Raw genomic sequence first — 15,068 nt, forward strand, 5'->3', positions numbered from 1 at the left:
AGGGACATCAGCCTCTGGTCATGGAGCCAATAAATATGTATATTTTTCACTTTCTACTGCATATTTGCCTCATGTGTCTGGGGTTTGAATCATTTTGCGAAGATTATTGATCCATAACATCCAATAAATGCAAAAGCAAGGAAGGTATTAGAAGTGCTAATAAGAAAAGGCACATGGTAATTATGTAAGCAAGGTGGGGTATATTTAAAATTTTTAAGTGGAATGATTCACTAGATTGAAGGGAAGTTTCTGAAGACAAAGAGCTATTTATGAAGCAGGTGCAAAGATCTGTCTACACCTCTGCAATCAGCAATAATTTTTAAGAGCAAAAGAAAAGTGGTGAACCAGAATACCATTTGAATGTGACACTAGCATTGGTAAAAGTATGTTCACTCAAGAGAAGGCCATGAGTTTGTTAAAAATATTTAAAGGTGAAAGAAACATGGTAACCTTGCTGATGAGACCCATCACAAACTATGAAGAATTTGTGGGTTTAAGAATCTCAGTGATGCTAGAGTGAGTGCAGGCACTGTAACTATTAACAGTTTCCCCCATAATACTTAGAGGAATTATCAAGGAGGGACATGCCCTGACTTGACAGATTTCTGGCATGTGAAATAAGATGGTTGTTTTTGGAAAATATAGAGAAAAAATAGATCTTCAAGAAGTGAATACTTGGTTTTAAAACTTGGAAGGTCACACTCATAATTCTATGTGATGGAAATGAGGAGATGGACAATAAGATTGAGCCATGCTGTATTTGTTAAGGGAAGGCTCTAATTCTCATTAGCTTAACACAATAAAGGTATATTTCTCACTCACTTAAGAATTCAACATGGATTCGGGCAACTGGGTGGCTCAGTAGGTTAAGCGCCCAACTTCAGCTCAGGTCATGATCTCACGGTTGGGTTCGAGCCCTGCTTTGGGTTCTCTGCTATGGGCACAGAGCTTGCTTCAGATCCTCTGTCTTCCTTTCCCTCTGCCCCTCCCCTGCTCAGGCTCTTTCTCTCAAAAAAAATAAAAAATAAAAAATAAATAAATAAAAATTAACCAAGAAAAAAGAATTCAGTGTGGGTGATTCTTGCAGGGTGACAGTTTGTGTGCAGGGGCCAGGAGCTCTCTATCTCATGGCCCGGCCTTCATTCAGTTTCCAGGAGTCTATTCTTCTAAAAGATAGAAAAAGGGGCTGTGGGGAAGGCACATCCACCTCTTACCATCCCACCCAGAAGTGACACACAATCACTTCCTTACATTTTCCATTGGCAAGAATCAGCCAGATGGTTCCCACTGGAACTGCATTGGGGCAGGAGCAAGAAAGACAGTCCTGGGCTGGGCATCGCATCCTAACAGCAACCCTACACTAGGGAGGAGTCTTTTGCAGGGGCCAGCCTACGAAAAGAAGTTATGCCGCACCTCCTGACTCCAGTTAGGAACAAAAGGATTTACAACAAACTTTTCAGAACCTAATCTATTTGCATATAGAGAAGTAGAGAAACTTCTGTGGTATGTACTCTAAAATAGGAGCCATGACTCACAGCACTGAGTGCCTATAAAATGACTGAATAAAAGCAATGTTTAAAGGAACAAACTACAGTTTAAAGAAAAGAGAGCTGTTCTATTTTATATTGTAAATGTATTATAAAGTCAAGCTGGGGTAATGCATGTGCACGTGTGTGTGTGTGTGTGTGTGTGTGTGTGTGTCTGGTATCTCTTCCTTTGAAAAATGACTCCAACCTCATTCTGTAAATATCTTCCTAACTGCAGCTAAAGGAGGTGGGGGAGGTAAAAAACTGACCAGGGTCATCTCCCTACCTCAGGGGTTACATATGACTCCCGGCCAATCAAACATTTGGATCCCTCTGAGCATAGTGAGTTTTCAGTGATGAGCCCTCCACCTAAGCTGGCCCAATCAGAGCTCACCATGGTGTCTTTTATCCAGAGACTCTTTCTCTGGGGCCGTCATCTCTAAAACCTGTAAGCCTGAGGCTCTTGACAGCCATTTACAACTACATGGAGAGCCTAAGAATGAAGCCAATCAGAAAGCTGATGACATTATTTGAGTGCCTGGACAATGATGACCAAAGTTCACTACTTGAACTTCCTAGTTATATGAGCCAATAAATTTCTCCACTTACACCTTTTTTTTTCTTTGCTTCATTTGATTTATTTCTGACAATAAAACCTTCAGAATTAAAAGGGTCCTAACTATAACGGTTTGAATTTTTCATATCTTTTCATCATGTTTACTGTCCTGTTCTAAAACCATTAATGGCTCATTAATTGCCCACAAAGCCAAATTAAAGCTTCTCTGCTTCACTTTCAGAACCTTTCACAAAAAGGATTTGCCCTCCTAATCTAAGAACATAAACCTTAGAATGCCCAAGCACTTATTTCTTATATTGACATCTGGTTTTAGTCCATTTCTGTCTGAACGTGTCTCAACTTCTAAAATTTTACGTATGTTAGCACAGTTCCTGTGCAAATTATTACTGCTTTGAGGGTTGGGACCTTGTCTCACAGACAATGGTAGTCAACATCACTATCCATACTTCCTAGCCCATGCAACTGTTCAGTCCTTAGCCTGGTACAGAACTCATAAAACACTCAGCAAATACTTGTTGAATTACATTCCCACAGTGATATTTCTTAGGGAAGCAGACTTTTAATTTTGAAGAGTCTACATTTTTTTTTCTTTCTGAGAAGGGAAAAACTAAGTAGACAATTTAGGAAGTGAATTTACAGCTTGAAAAAGGTGCTGAATTGACCAAAGCCTTCTTGGAGGCCAGCATTAAGGTCACCTTTTTCTTTATTTCATTTTCAATACAGTTATAGCTCAGGCAGCAATTCAGACAGGGTTTCTCAGTAACTGATCTAAGCGGTAGTCACTTTTAAATGTGAAAGAAAAAAATCAAGTTCTTCCCAGACCAGCTATCCTGAAGCTGTTAAATATTGTTCTTCAGTACTCCTGCGTGCCATGGTGTGTAATATTTGTTGAATGAATAAATGATTCCCTCCTTCCCTTGTGTTCTTTCCCCCAAACCCAGACATCATTTATTCCTGATAAATATTAGGAAAATATAAACCTAAGGTATAAAATCAAGGTGTAATTCCTCATATCTTTATCTTTATAGTTTTTATTCACATTCCATTGTTTCACATGCCTTCCATGAAAATTTTGTAGCTAAGAAAGAAGAATAATATCCATTTTTCAGAGGAGGAAACTGAGGCTCAGAGAGTCCAGGGAAGCTAAAGGTCATACAACCAGCAAACAACAGACCCAAGGTGTCAGCACCTGCCCAGTGCCCTACCTACCATCTCATCACGTGCTCTGGAAGGAGACCAGGCAGGTGGCATAGGGTGTGAGTCAAGACCATAGACTTGGACTGAAGCAGACACAGGAGAAAGTCCAGGTGTGCCACTTACTACCATGTGACCTTGGACAAGTTACATGATCAATTCAAACCTCAGCTTCCTAAGAATACTCCTGAAAATAGGAATACTCACACAACCTCTTAAAGAGATGTTGAGGATGGAATGAATGACCCAGTGACTGAGGCTTGATAAGTGCTCAGAAACTAGCTATTAAGGGCAAAGTTGTCAAGGAAATGGGGAGCCAGCCAGGTGCAAAATATGGTTACCGCAGGTCTGAAAGTTGGACTTTGAACTCTATTTAGATTAAATATACTAGTTATCTTGTCTATTTAATGTACTGTGAAGGACTTCGACTATGGGAAGTGCACCTTCTTTGGAGAACGCCGAGAAGACATTGCTGGAATTTAGTCCCAGCTCCATAATACCACTATTGAAATATTATCCTTGGGTGAATAGGGGAGTAAACTCTGACCAAGATCTTCCAAGGAGAGCAATGGCAGGATGAGGATCCCTGAGTGGAGGGGCTGCACCTGTGCTAATCCTAGGCCACCTGAGATTTCCTATTCCCAAAGACATTTAGACATTTTTTGCTGACGCACTGGTTGCACATCCCCACATGACAGCACTTTTTCCTCCAATGACCATCCACACCTGTAGTTCTTCCCACCCTACTCCGTGATGTGGTTGCCTCCTGGGAGGAACAGACGTCTCACCCCCCTGACACATGTGCCTCACACACAGTCTGCCACCTGAAGCCTGACCCATCTGTAGTGAATTTTGAGTTTTGACATTCTTCAAGTTCCAATCCCAATTGAGTGAGGCTTCTTTTCTACCTGCCTCAGACCTGCCCTAGCTAAGTACTTTTTTGAGGGTCTGGCTCTGCCCTGATGATGGTCTCTGAGGATGCCTATTCTTTTAGGAGAGTTTCTGCTTTGTATCCTAAGGGATGTGACCTTATCTTGAGGTGGAGTGAAATGCAATAAACCTGTTACAATAGATGAGTACCCACTTTTGGAGAAATTCAATTTAACAAAGACCATTAGTCGGTATGATTACCATTTCTCTTCACTAAGATGTTTCGTGTCTGTCTCTCCACATCTGCACCTCTGAAATACACACCGGCACCTTTCTCGACACACGCCTGCCAGGTCTTATTCACATGTTGTGGAGGGTCAAACTCTGCCCTGCCTCCAAAATGTGTTGCAACAGTCTGTGAGTCAAGGTCAGCCTATCCACAGGATTGTTGTGGAGATTAGCCTTGAAATGAGATAATATACAACAAATCTAAAGTATCAGGTAATTTTAAAGTAAAGTTATGACTCCAAGCCTTTAGACACTTTCTAGACCTCCCCACTCTTGGAAATAATGGAAGAACATCGCCACAAGACAAATATTCAGCTATTACTGAGGAAATTGGACTTTGATTCCCCTTGAGCATTCCATATGTCTTTGAACATCCACTTCTTGGTGATGTTCGTTTATTTAATACCTCTGATCAATAACCTTATTTCTCTCCAGTCTACCTTTTACTAATCTCTTTGATAGTTTTAATTAAACTAATGCACTTTATGGAGATATGAAACCAGGCACTTGATGATGTCACTTCCTGGTTTGGGTCTTCAGCTTCCCTTTCACACAGTGGAAGTAGGAGGGACAGAGAGAGAAGAAGAGGGACAATTTGCTGTTGCTCAATTCACAGTGGTATGAAACTGAATAAAGACTTGTTTGGGAAGTGTCTGAAATCCTCTAATTCCTATAATTATCTTAATTTTTTAAAACGTTACACTGGCCTCAAAGCCAAGCACATTGTTTTGAGAGCCATAAAACCATCAATTTTGAGAATAAACCCATGTATGCTTAGTTTAGTAGTAGAAAACATGAATTCCTATGTAGGCAAAACAATGATTGAGTTTAAACTGGGGATAGGAAAGGCCGGTAGTGAAATAGGACACAGCCCACGTGTGACTTGCTAGACCAACCACTTTTCCTGAAAATAAGGGAGGGGCATGGGGCATGAAAACAAGATGGCAGAGAAAAATTGTAATAAGCGGAATATGCAAAGCACACAATTGTGAAATAGAAGAAGTCTTGAATGACTGTTACTTTCTTGTGACCCCTGTAGCTCCCATATATATTTTCTGTCTGCACGCCATTCCTTTGACCATAGCCATTTAATTATAGTACCAAAGTGGGGGAAAAAAAACCAAGAAGTATCCTCAGCTGAGTGGTAAAAGCAGTAAGTTTTCAATTTTATGATACAGAAAGTTCTGAGCATCTTGTTTGGGGCATTGAGACTTTATATGCATTGAAAGTTAGGGCCTAATAAATTTCTTCCATATATCAAAGAATGAAATGACTTTTTAAAGGATAGTTCAACTGAAACAACAAAGATAAAGCAGAGGGTCCTTTACCAGGCATGGTAAAACTCATTTTTGAAGAGTCAACAGTATCTAGCTTCTGAAAGAAAATGGCATTGACTTGTGTGTGAAGATTTTCTGTGTGACTTTGGAGGAGTCTCTTGATCTCTCTGTTTCATCAGCAAATATTTTAATATCTTGGGTGAGTACTGGAATGAGCACTGAGTAATCACAGGCTAAATAAAAGAGGTTTTGATGAATGCTCTATATTTCCAGCCTAACTGAACCACTCAATGTTTCTATATACATCACACATTTTCCTGACTCCACACATTTGCTTATGCCATTTCTTCTACTAGGAATCCGCTCTCCTGTGTTCCTTGTTCTAATTTTACCCATTCTTTAAGGACAAGGTCAGTTGTCTTTTGCATTTTCAGCTTTTCCAGATTTCTTTACCTAGAAGTACCATTTCTTCTTCCAAACCCTCAAAGACAGCTGTTCTCTATCTCCCTTATGGATTGGTAGAGACTCATATTTTTTTTTTAATTTTTTTAACGCTTATTTTTTGAGAGAGTGAGAGAAAGCGGGGAGGGGCAGAAAGAGAGGGAGACACAGAATCCGAAGCAGACTCCAGGCTCTGAGCTGTCAGCACAGAGCCTGACGTGGGGCTTGAATTCATGAACCGTGAGATCATGACCTGAGCTGAAGTCAGTTGCTTAACTGACTGAGCCACCCAGGTGCCCCTAGACTCATATTTTTACATATTGATTTAAGTAAATGACTTATGCTCTTCCTTTAGAGGGCAGGGACTATACATGATTTATCTCAGAAATTAACATGTGATAAACACTTAATAAATGTTTGCTGGATAGATTGCATTATGGTTAGTTTGTGTTAGTTTCATGTGTCAACTTGGTTAGGCTATGGTACACAGTTATTTAATTTAGTTATATATAATACCTAGTTATTTAATACTAATCTAAGTATTACTGAGAGAGTGTTTTATAGATGTGGTTGACACACCTGCAGTTGACTTTAAGTAAAGGAGATCATCTTCAATAATGTGGGTGGGCCTTATCCAATCACTTGAAAGTTCATAAAAAAGAGTTTTCCGAGGAAATCCTGCCTCAAGACTTTCAACTCCTGCTTGAGTTTCCAGCCCTACAAACTTGCCCTTTAGAGTTTGGATTTGCCTGCTGTACAGATTTGGGGCTTGTCAGCCCTCGCAGCTGCATGAGCCTTTTCCTTGAAATATCTCTCCTTATGTATGTATGGGCTATTGGTTCTGTTTCTCCAGAGAACACGGACTGATAGAGATGTCAGGCACAAAATATCCTGCTTATCATTTAAATTAAGTGACTTATTTGACCACAAGCTCTGGGAGGACATGAATTTTTTGCTTTGTTCACCATTGCATCCCAGTGCCTAGAACCGTGCCTGGCACATGATAGAAGTTCAATAAATATTTGCTGACTAAGTGAAGGAATCAAAAAGACAGCTTTATGGAAAATACCCGCTGGCAGCCATTTACTAGGTTCGAACTTGCCCTCACATGTTTTGGCTCTTGTGCTGATATGCACGGCAGAAACCCATCCCAGTCCGACCACTCTAGGTGCTCCCGTAGGCAGATCACTTCCGTTGTCTGAACGTCATCTTCTTCATCTGTATGATTAAAATTTTCAATCTGGTAGAACGCTTAACTCCCCCTCACCCTTCTTTGCCATTTTTTTATTTTGATGCATGGCTACATATCCCTAATTTTGCATCTGTTTTTTGTCATCACACATACTCGAATATTATTTATTACAGGATGGTTGTAATTTCTTTCCTTACTAATCATGCTTTCAGCAATTACTACCTGAGATTTATAAAGTTGCTCTCTTCCAAAGTACTTAAAAAAAACTTCAGCCTAGATTTCTAGGACCAGACTTCTTCCATAACTGAGTTGTAAGGAAATAAATAGACTCCTTAAGGTTTTTACCAGAACCATGATTCCTTGTCTGCAAGTGCTTTACAAGCCAGCTCTAAAGGCCCATATATACATTCATCCTCACCTAGGCTTCTGAACTTCAAACCTTTGCTTCTAATTTTAGGGCCAGTTTTATTTTATAACCATTTGCAGCCTCTTATAAATACTTCCTGTGGTGCTTTCTTTGGGTATCTTTTGTTTCCTCTCATCCTGTGGGGAAAAGGATTTCTGGAGTCTGAACATACCTGCTGGGCCCTAGCTGGGCCCTAAGAACACAGAGGTCATATGTCTATGCCCCAGGGCCAAGCTGCTCAGTGAATGTCAGCAGCAGATCTTGCTTCCACCCCCCACCAGCAGCGAATAAGTGGCTATTAGCCACAATGTGCCAAGGAGGGGGTCTTAATGCACTTATAGATTCTCCTCTCCTGATCTCAGGCTAATTCTTTCAGAGCTGACTTCCTAAAAACAAAAGATTCTTGGAACGTCCTACCATGGAATGTCAAGCTGTGCAAGAATAGACTTGGGAAAAATAAACAAACAAACAAAATGTACCAAGAAATTGCACCCAGCACAAGATTGCTTTATTTGTCTTTTCATGACAGAGTTACAGTTTCAGAATGTCACGCCTGGATGATACCTTATTCTATTCATTTACACTTGAGGAAAAGGAGCTTCAGCAAAGAGGAGAGGCTTTTCCACCCATCATGGAACGAACTAATGGGCGAAAGCCAGGCTAGAATCAGTCTCCTGGTTTCCATTCCACTGATTCTATCTAAATGTATTTATTCATAATGCAGATCTATATGCCCCTGCTCCTCCCACAAAAAAGCCAAACAAACTTTATGAGGCAAATTATAATAAAATGCACATACTCATATCCCCAGGGCAGTTTAAATAGACATGAATCATTAGAAATTAAATAGAGGGGGTTGTGGGGTTTTCTTTTCTGTCTTTCCTCCTTTTTTATATTTCTATCCTTTTCTTTTTTCTTTTTACTCCTGTTTTCCCACTAGACTATGTAGAAGCACTGGAGAATCTATCTGAGGGTTTCTTTGTTTTGTGTGTGTGTGTGTGTGTGTGTGTGTGTGTGTGTGTGTTCACGCCCAAAAACTACTAATGGAGAAACCACAATCTGAAGGCGGGGTCCAGGAAGTACACTTACAGTTGTGTGTGATAATGTTGTCAGAGCTGAAGGAGTGTCAGAGTTTTCCTCAGATGCCCTCTCTCCAGGTTTTGCAACTTGGAATTTAAAATGAGCTTTGGACCACAACTCAACCCACCAGGTCTCGGATGAGGGGAAATAACTCCTATTCATGTACTGCACTGGGCATGGGGGAAAAAAGCCAAGTTTTTCCAAATAAGCTTGTTATATAGTGCAGGATTTAGAGAATCATTTTTTTTATAAGCTTTAGAAAACAAAACAGGCATCATTGCCATTCCCTGCTCCATTTTATAGGTCTGCTCAGAGAGCCAGCTTCTATCATTATAAAATAAGTGTGTAAATAAATGTGCTAAAGGAAATACCTTATTTTTCTTCTTTTTCCCTGAGAGCTTTTGGAATGGGGATTTGGGTGTGGGATGCCTGAAAGCTTTTGGAATGGGGATATGGGTGTGGGATGTGGGTGTGATGTCTGTGGCATGTCTATATCATGGGGTGGAAAAAAATAGCCTGCTAGAATAGGACAGTAGGGAAACCAGAAACAATGAAATATGAATATATTTTAAGCCTAGATAAAGCAAAACACAATCCTCAATCTTGGGTCCTTATGTGAAAATGGATATAAAACACCTTGTGTGAAAAGTTCAGAACATAGTTCTGTTGTGCAGTGGATCCTTGTAGGAAAGGAGTTGTCAGGTATTACTTTAACTGACGAAGACTCATAGAGTCATAGCTTCTCAGAGCTGAAAGGCACCTCAGGGGTCAGAGTCAAAGCTCCTTACCAGCTAGGGAACCTTCTCTATTGTAACCCTGACAAGTGGGTAATGTGGTTCTGAACACCTCCTGTGATGCTGAGTTTCCTAATTCATAAGGCAGCATATTCTGTGCAGAGTGCCTCTCCTTGCTGGAAAATGCTTCTGTATCCTGAGCTGAAGCCTGTATTTCTGTAACTACCACCTGTCTCTCTGTGTTCCCCCCTCTATAGCCACCCAGAAAAAACACAAATTATTTTTCCCAGTGATAGCCCTTCATTCAATTATTCACAGAGAAACAAACCAAATATCTCTAGTCTGTACTGACAAGGTATTATGCTCTCCCCTCAGTCCGTGTCCCAGTATCCAAGGTCACAGGATACAACACAGCATTGGTGTGGAAGACACGTAGTTGGGCCCTTTGGCAAGTTTAAGGGCTAGAAGGGGATGGAACAGTGTCAAGAGATTGGTAAGGGGGACCCCCTCAGTTTCCTCAGAACAGTTGATGGAGTTAAGGCATTCATAGAAAGAGGATTTCTAGAGCAATTCATCACTTTCCTTTTTCTTGCCTGGTGTATGAGGTCAAGCAGACAGGGTTTCCCCCCAAAGAAGGGAGAACTGAAATGTTTCATTAAGTTTTGTTAAGTTATTTTGTCAGAGAATTTATTGAAGAAATGGCCTGTGTTCAGATTTTAAGGTAGAGAGAAGAGGAATCGAAGGTTTTATTTGCCGTGATGGAACTTGAATTGGGCTTTGGGATCAGATTGTGCATACGGAATGCTGGGTAAAGTGTCAGGCTCTCTAAGACAGGAGAGATTGTTGGTGTTTTTCTGGATACTCAGTGGGTTGGGGACAACACAGTCCGTGAGGTTTGATGGAAAGAACCTGAGTTTGGGACTGCAACCAGCCACCTGCCTATTCAGTTCCTCTTTCATTCATCAAACATTTGTTGAACACCTACTGGGTGCCAACCCCAGTGATGGGCACTGGGAATGCATCTGCGATCAACGTAGACATAGCCACTGCACGCATATAGCACACATTTTTGTGGGGGAGACAAGTTATCAGGCGCTTTAATGGCGTTTGTGAAAAAATAGTGACGGAACCAAAGGCAATGAGTGGCTGTAAAGAGCCCACGTGACCTAGACCTGGGCACGTGCAGGTGGAAGATGTTGGGGAAAAGCCAGTTGCAGGAAATGACTTCTAACTAGAGAGCTGAAGAAAGACAATTACTAGCTGGTGGCCTCACCGAAATCACCTTCTCTCTGAGCCCAAGTTTCTTATCTCTAAAATTGGAATGATAATAACAGTATTGACTCACCTGCTTTAGTGGAAGGTTGTGAGGATCCATAAACAGATTTTTTGTGATAAGTGCTATGTTGAACTGTAAAGTGCTCTATCATTGTAAGAAATGACAATTGTTAATAACTGTTATCAGATATTGTTATCTCCGTTCCTAGCTCCGTTTTCTTTCCACACGTACAGATCTGGCTCCCCTGAGGACAGCAGGAGCTACAAGAGAGAATAAAAGGACAGATTTGGGTGCAGAGATTTACGCTGCTACAGTTTCTTTATAGCTAGAGTCCCCAGGCCCTCAGGGCTACTGGTCACAGGGTTGAAGGCAAGGGTGGAACAGGGCTGTCTGAACCAGGTGCATGTGTCACATGGGGGTGCACTTCACTTGGGGGCTCACCTTGATAGAAAGGACAGATTGGGTCAAATGTTTATCCAGACTGTTCTGGGGACCTCACTAACATTTCCATGGCCCTGGTCTCACCAGAGGTAAAATTACCCCAACTGGGTTGCGTGCCTGTGAAAGCCTTTGTGAGATGCCAAGGGAATTCTGCTCAGCTAGTCCTGATGGTGGGGGAAAAGCAGTGGCCAAGCCATTTCAAGCATCAGCAATTCCTGGTTTACTGAGATTTAACTTTTAAGAGCAATAAGTGCATTTTGCCCGAGGGCTAGTCTTTTTGTTTTATTAATTATGGTCAAATTTCAGGGGATTTTTTTCCATGCCCCCTCTGGTGGCCTGGAGACATAATAAATATTTACTAAATTTGAAGTTAGTTTGAGAGCTAGAAACAGCACTGTCTACGTAGGCACCTCCGCTTTCCCCTTCTGTGCCAAGTTGTCTTACCTGCAAAAAGAAATGGAGATGGCAGATGGGATTTTATCCCTTGTCTCTCTACCATCAACATCCCACATGTCTGTGATGCTTGTCTTTCTTTTTCCTGCCTCCATTTTCAAATCCAAGAAGCTTGGGCCAATTCTATTTGTTAGGCTTTTATTGACAATCTAACCACCCTAGAAGGCCAGATCTTGTAGCCTGGGCTGCTATTTAAATCTCCATCAGACCAGAGCAACTTTGTTTAAAATTACATTTTGTTAATCCATCATGTGGATGTGGAGCTTGCTATTTTTAATACATGCTCTGAACAGCCCAGTTATTCATGGCTGAGAGTTTGCCACAGAACTTTAGAGCTGAATTTAAAAACAAACAGCCCCAGAGAAGCAATATTCAGAATGCTTCTTTCACAAGCTAATAAAATTTGGGAGTGGGGAAGTAGAGGGGCAAGTTTCACCTCTAGTGGGACAGCAGCTTGGAAAGGCAGTGAGTTTCTTTGCTCTGTTTGAGGCTAGGGGAGCAAGTAAAGGAATGACTCTCTTTGGTGCTTGTTTAGATGGCAGACTCCATTGACCTTTCCCAAGTCATTTGTCAAAATTCTGGAAATGGGCACTTTTATTACAGGACTGTGACACTCTGTAATATCTTTTGATAATTATTCTCTCTCTCTTCACTCCCCCCACCCCCATTTCCTTCCTTTCTTTTACACAGGGGGAGAAAAGGCATGAAAATAGAAGTACTGAATTAAATTCTAGCAGAAATACCTGTATTTATAACAATTCTTAAGTGATTGTTGGGAAACCATAGATAGTTTACACTGGATGTTTAATGGTAGCAAAAATCACCTAAATGTTGACTTCTTGGACTTTGAGGAATGCTATTAATTTGTTAATTCATTCATTCACTCATTCATTCAAACATACTAATTAAGGTCATAACATGGGCCAGGAACTGTATCAAATGCAGTGTTTACAAAGCTGGAGAGACCCAGCATTTGCCCTTGAGGAGCTCATGAGTTTACTAGGGTCCAAAGATTAAAAAGCCTCCCAAGAGACCAATTCAGGAAATTATGGTTCCTGGTCCTCTTTCTTATTTTGCCAATTCGACAAGAGATATTTATGCCACCTTATCAGAGTACTATAAGAGCATATAAAAGATATTTCATTTTCTATTCAGGACATTCTGTAAATATATAAGCTCATTAAAGGTCAATGATTCATAGAGTACGGATCTGGCTCATGTAAAGTAGAACAGACAATGTAGAAGAACAGAGAGACCATTTATTGACTCACTCACCCAAAACATCCAAGGCCCAGGGCTAAGGCACAATTAGAGCAATTTCTGCTAACTACCTGTTTTCTCTCGGTGAATAGAAGTATCACAAAAAAAGGTAGAAACAAGAGAAGAGCAAATGCCTTATTTATGCTTTTGGAAATCAACAAAGACAAAGTGTCTTGACTTTTTTTTTGCCTGAATTGTTTCAAACTGCTATCATGTAGGTTGGAGGTTATTACTTGCATGGGTGAACTAGGATCTTTCCGATCCATGGAATGACTGTGCCTCAGCCAGCTGTCTTACAGATGCTTACCATTGATCATGAGAGAAGCACTGACAGATGGGAGCAGATCGATTTGTGTTGGAGTTCCAATCACTTGCATAGTGTATACCACGGCCCAGGTAATGGTAATAACCCTCTCAGATGAGAAGTCAGGGCCATATAGCAGACCCGCAAAACCCAGCATCTATTTGGTCAGGTAACTTCTTTAATACTGAGTGGGTGAGAAAGCTTGTTTCAAAGAAAAGGAAACCAAAAGCAAATATAAAGTAACTGGTTTTGCCAAAGTTCTTCACTCATTTCTTGATTCAATAAACTTTGAGGACCTTTGTACAGGGCTAAATGCTATGGGAAATACGAAGATGGTTAAGATGTAGTAGTCCTTCTCCTAAAGAATCTCATTGTTTCAAACTTGCGTCAACCATGAAAAAGCAAGGTCAAAATTGATCAGTGCCACATAAGTTTCCAAAAGGGTGTGAGGGAGATTCTAAGGAGAGAGACTTTGCCACCAGGTTGAGGGGGGAAGGGTTAGGGAAAGCTTTCAGGAAAGTGCAGGTATGGAATTGGCTTTGGTGTAAAGTTGGGAAGAGAGTAAGGAGGAGGGAGATTCCAGGGAAATGTCAGTGGCCAGATCTGTGTTTTATAAATATCACTGTGGCAACAATATGGAGAACAGGTTGGAGAAGAGAAAGAATTAAGTTTATAATAACAGTAATAGCAGCTAACATTTAATTTATTGCCTATTATGTCAGGCATTGCACTAAGGGCTTGCCCAACTTTATCTCATGTAATCATTAAAACGACTTCTGAGATAGGAATTACCACCTCTATCTTATAGGGAAAGGTATGACAGAACCCAGACTAACAAAGAGCTTGTATCATTGGCAGTGAACACTTGTAAGAAAATGAAAAGGGTCCTTCCTATCTGAATCAGGGACTGTGGAACAGAGGAGATGGATTGTAGAGAATTAGGAAGACAACCTGTTTCCAAGAACCAATAGGCCTTTAGAGTGAGTCAAAAACCTCATAAACACTAAAAACCTCTGTGAGATTCTATTCTGCCTGAAGGACTATGACTTACATGGAACCTGCCTTGTGAAGTAAGTTACAATGCCATTGTAAGAGGTCCCTTGTCTTATCACTGTCCACCCAGATTCTGGCACTCTGCCTGGCAAATGGTGGGTGCTCAAATGGTGTACGTTCCTTGAGAGAATGCTCACCTCGTCATTCAACATTCATTGGAACCTTGGGTAATTCATTCTGCCCCCCTTCCCCCACCCACACCAACCATTTAGTTTTTCTATCTTCATATTAGAGCAGACTGTGCCTCATTAACTCATTATATGTTAAGTTGAATAAGGTGTTATCCTGGAAAATTAATTACCTAGGGCAAAGATAGGGATACTGTAGTGGCTAATGGGAGTGTCTATATGGCACGTGGGGGCACTTTTTGGATACGTTTAATTCTATCATGTTTCTCAATCTGTGCAGAAAAGGGCAGAAGATTGGTTTCTTATTTATTCCTTAAGGCAGTTTCCTTCACCACCTAAAGGCATTGGGGATTTTGAGATGGAAATGCTCCCAATGAGATGTCCTCCTTCAGAACACCGCCCTTAAAATCAGACAGAGGAAGACTCCCCCCTCCTTGAATGAGCTTGGCAAGCCCTGCCCCCAAAGGGGGTGGAGGTAGGGAAAGAATAGTCCACAACTCTCACGTCTGCTTGAGTACAGATTGGCAAGTGGCATAGGCGCGCAGACCTCTGTCATTTATTTATTTTT

At 41.0% G+C, this 15,068-nt stretch overlaps 1 long non-coding RNA gene across 1 annotated transcript; it reads right to left on the reverse strand.

The window, feature by feature from the left end:
• Window positions 1-8,356: 8,356 nt before the first annotated feature.
• Window positions 8,357-14,502, reverse strand: LOC122230776. The gene is made up of 4 exons (XR_006207863.1): window positions 14,371-14,502; window positions 13,323-13,503; window positions 10,931-11,121; window positions 8,357-8,412 (listed from the first exon to the last, which is right to left on the reverse strand). It is a non-coding gene; the product is annotated as an uncharacterized LOC122230776 (long non-coding RNA).
• Window positions 14,503-15,068: the final 566 nt, after the last annotated feature.

Source organism: Panthera tigris, chromosome C2 (genome assembly GCF_018350195.1).
Source record: "Panthera tigris isolate Pti1 chromosome C2, P.tigris_Pti1_mat1.1, whole genome shotgun sequence".
NCBI classification, from domain to species: domain Eukaryota; kingdom Metazoa; phylum Chordata; class Mammalia; order Carnivora; family Felidae; genus Panthera; species Panthera tigris.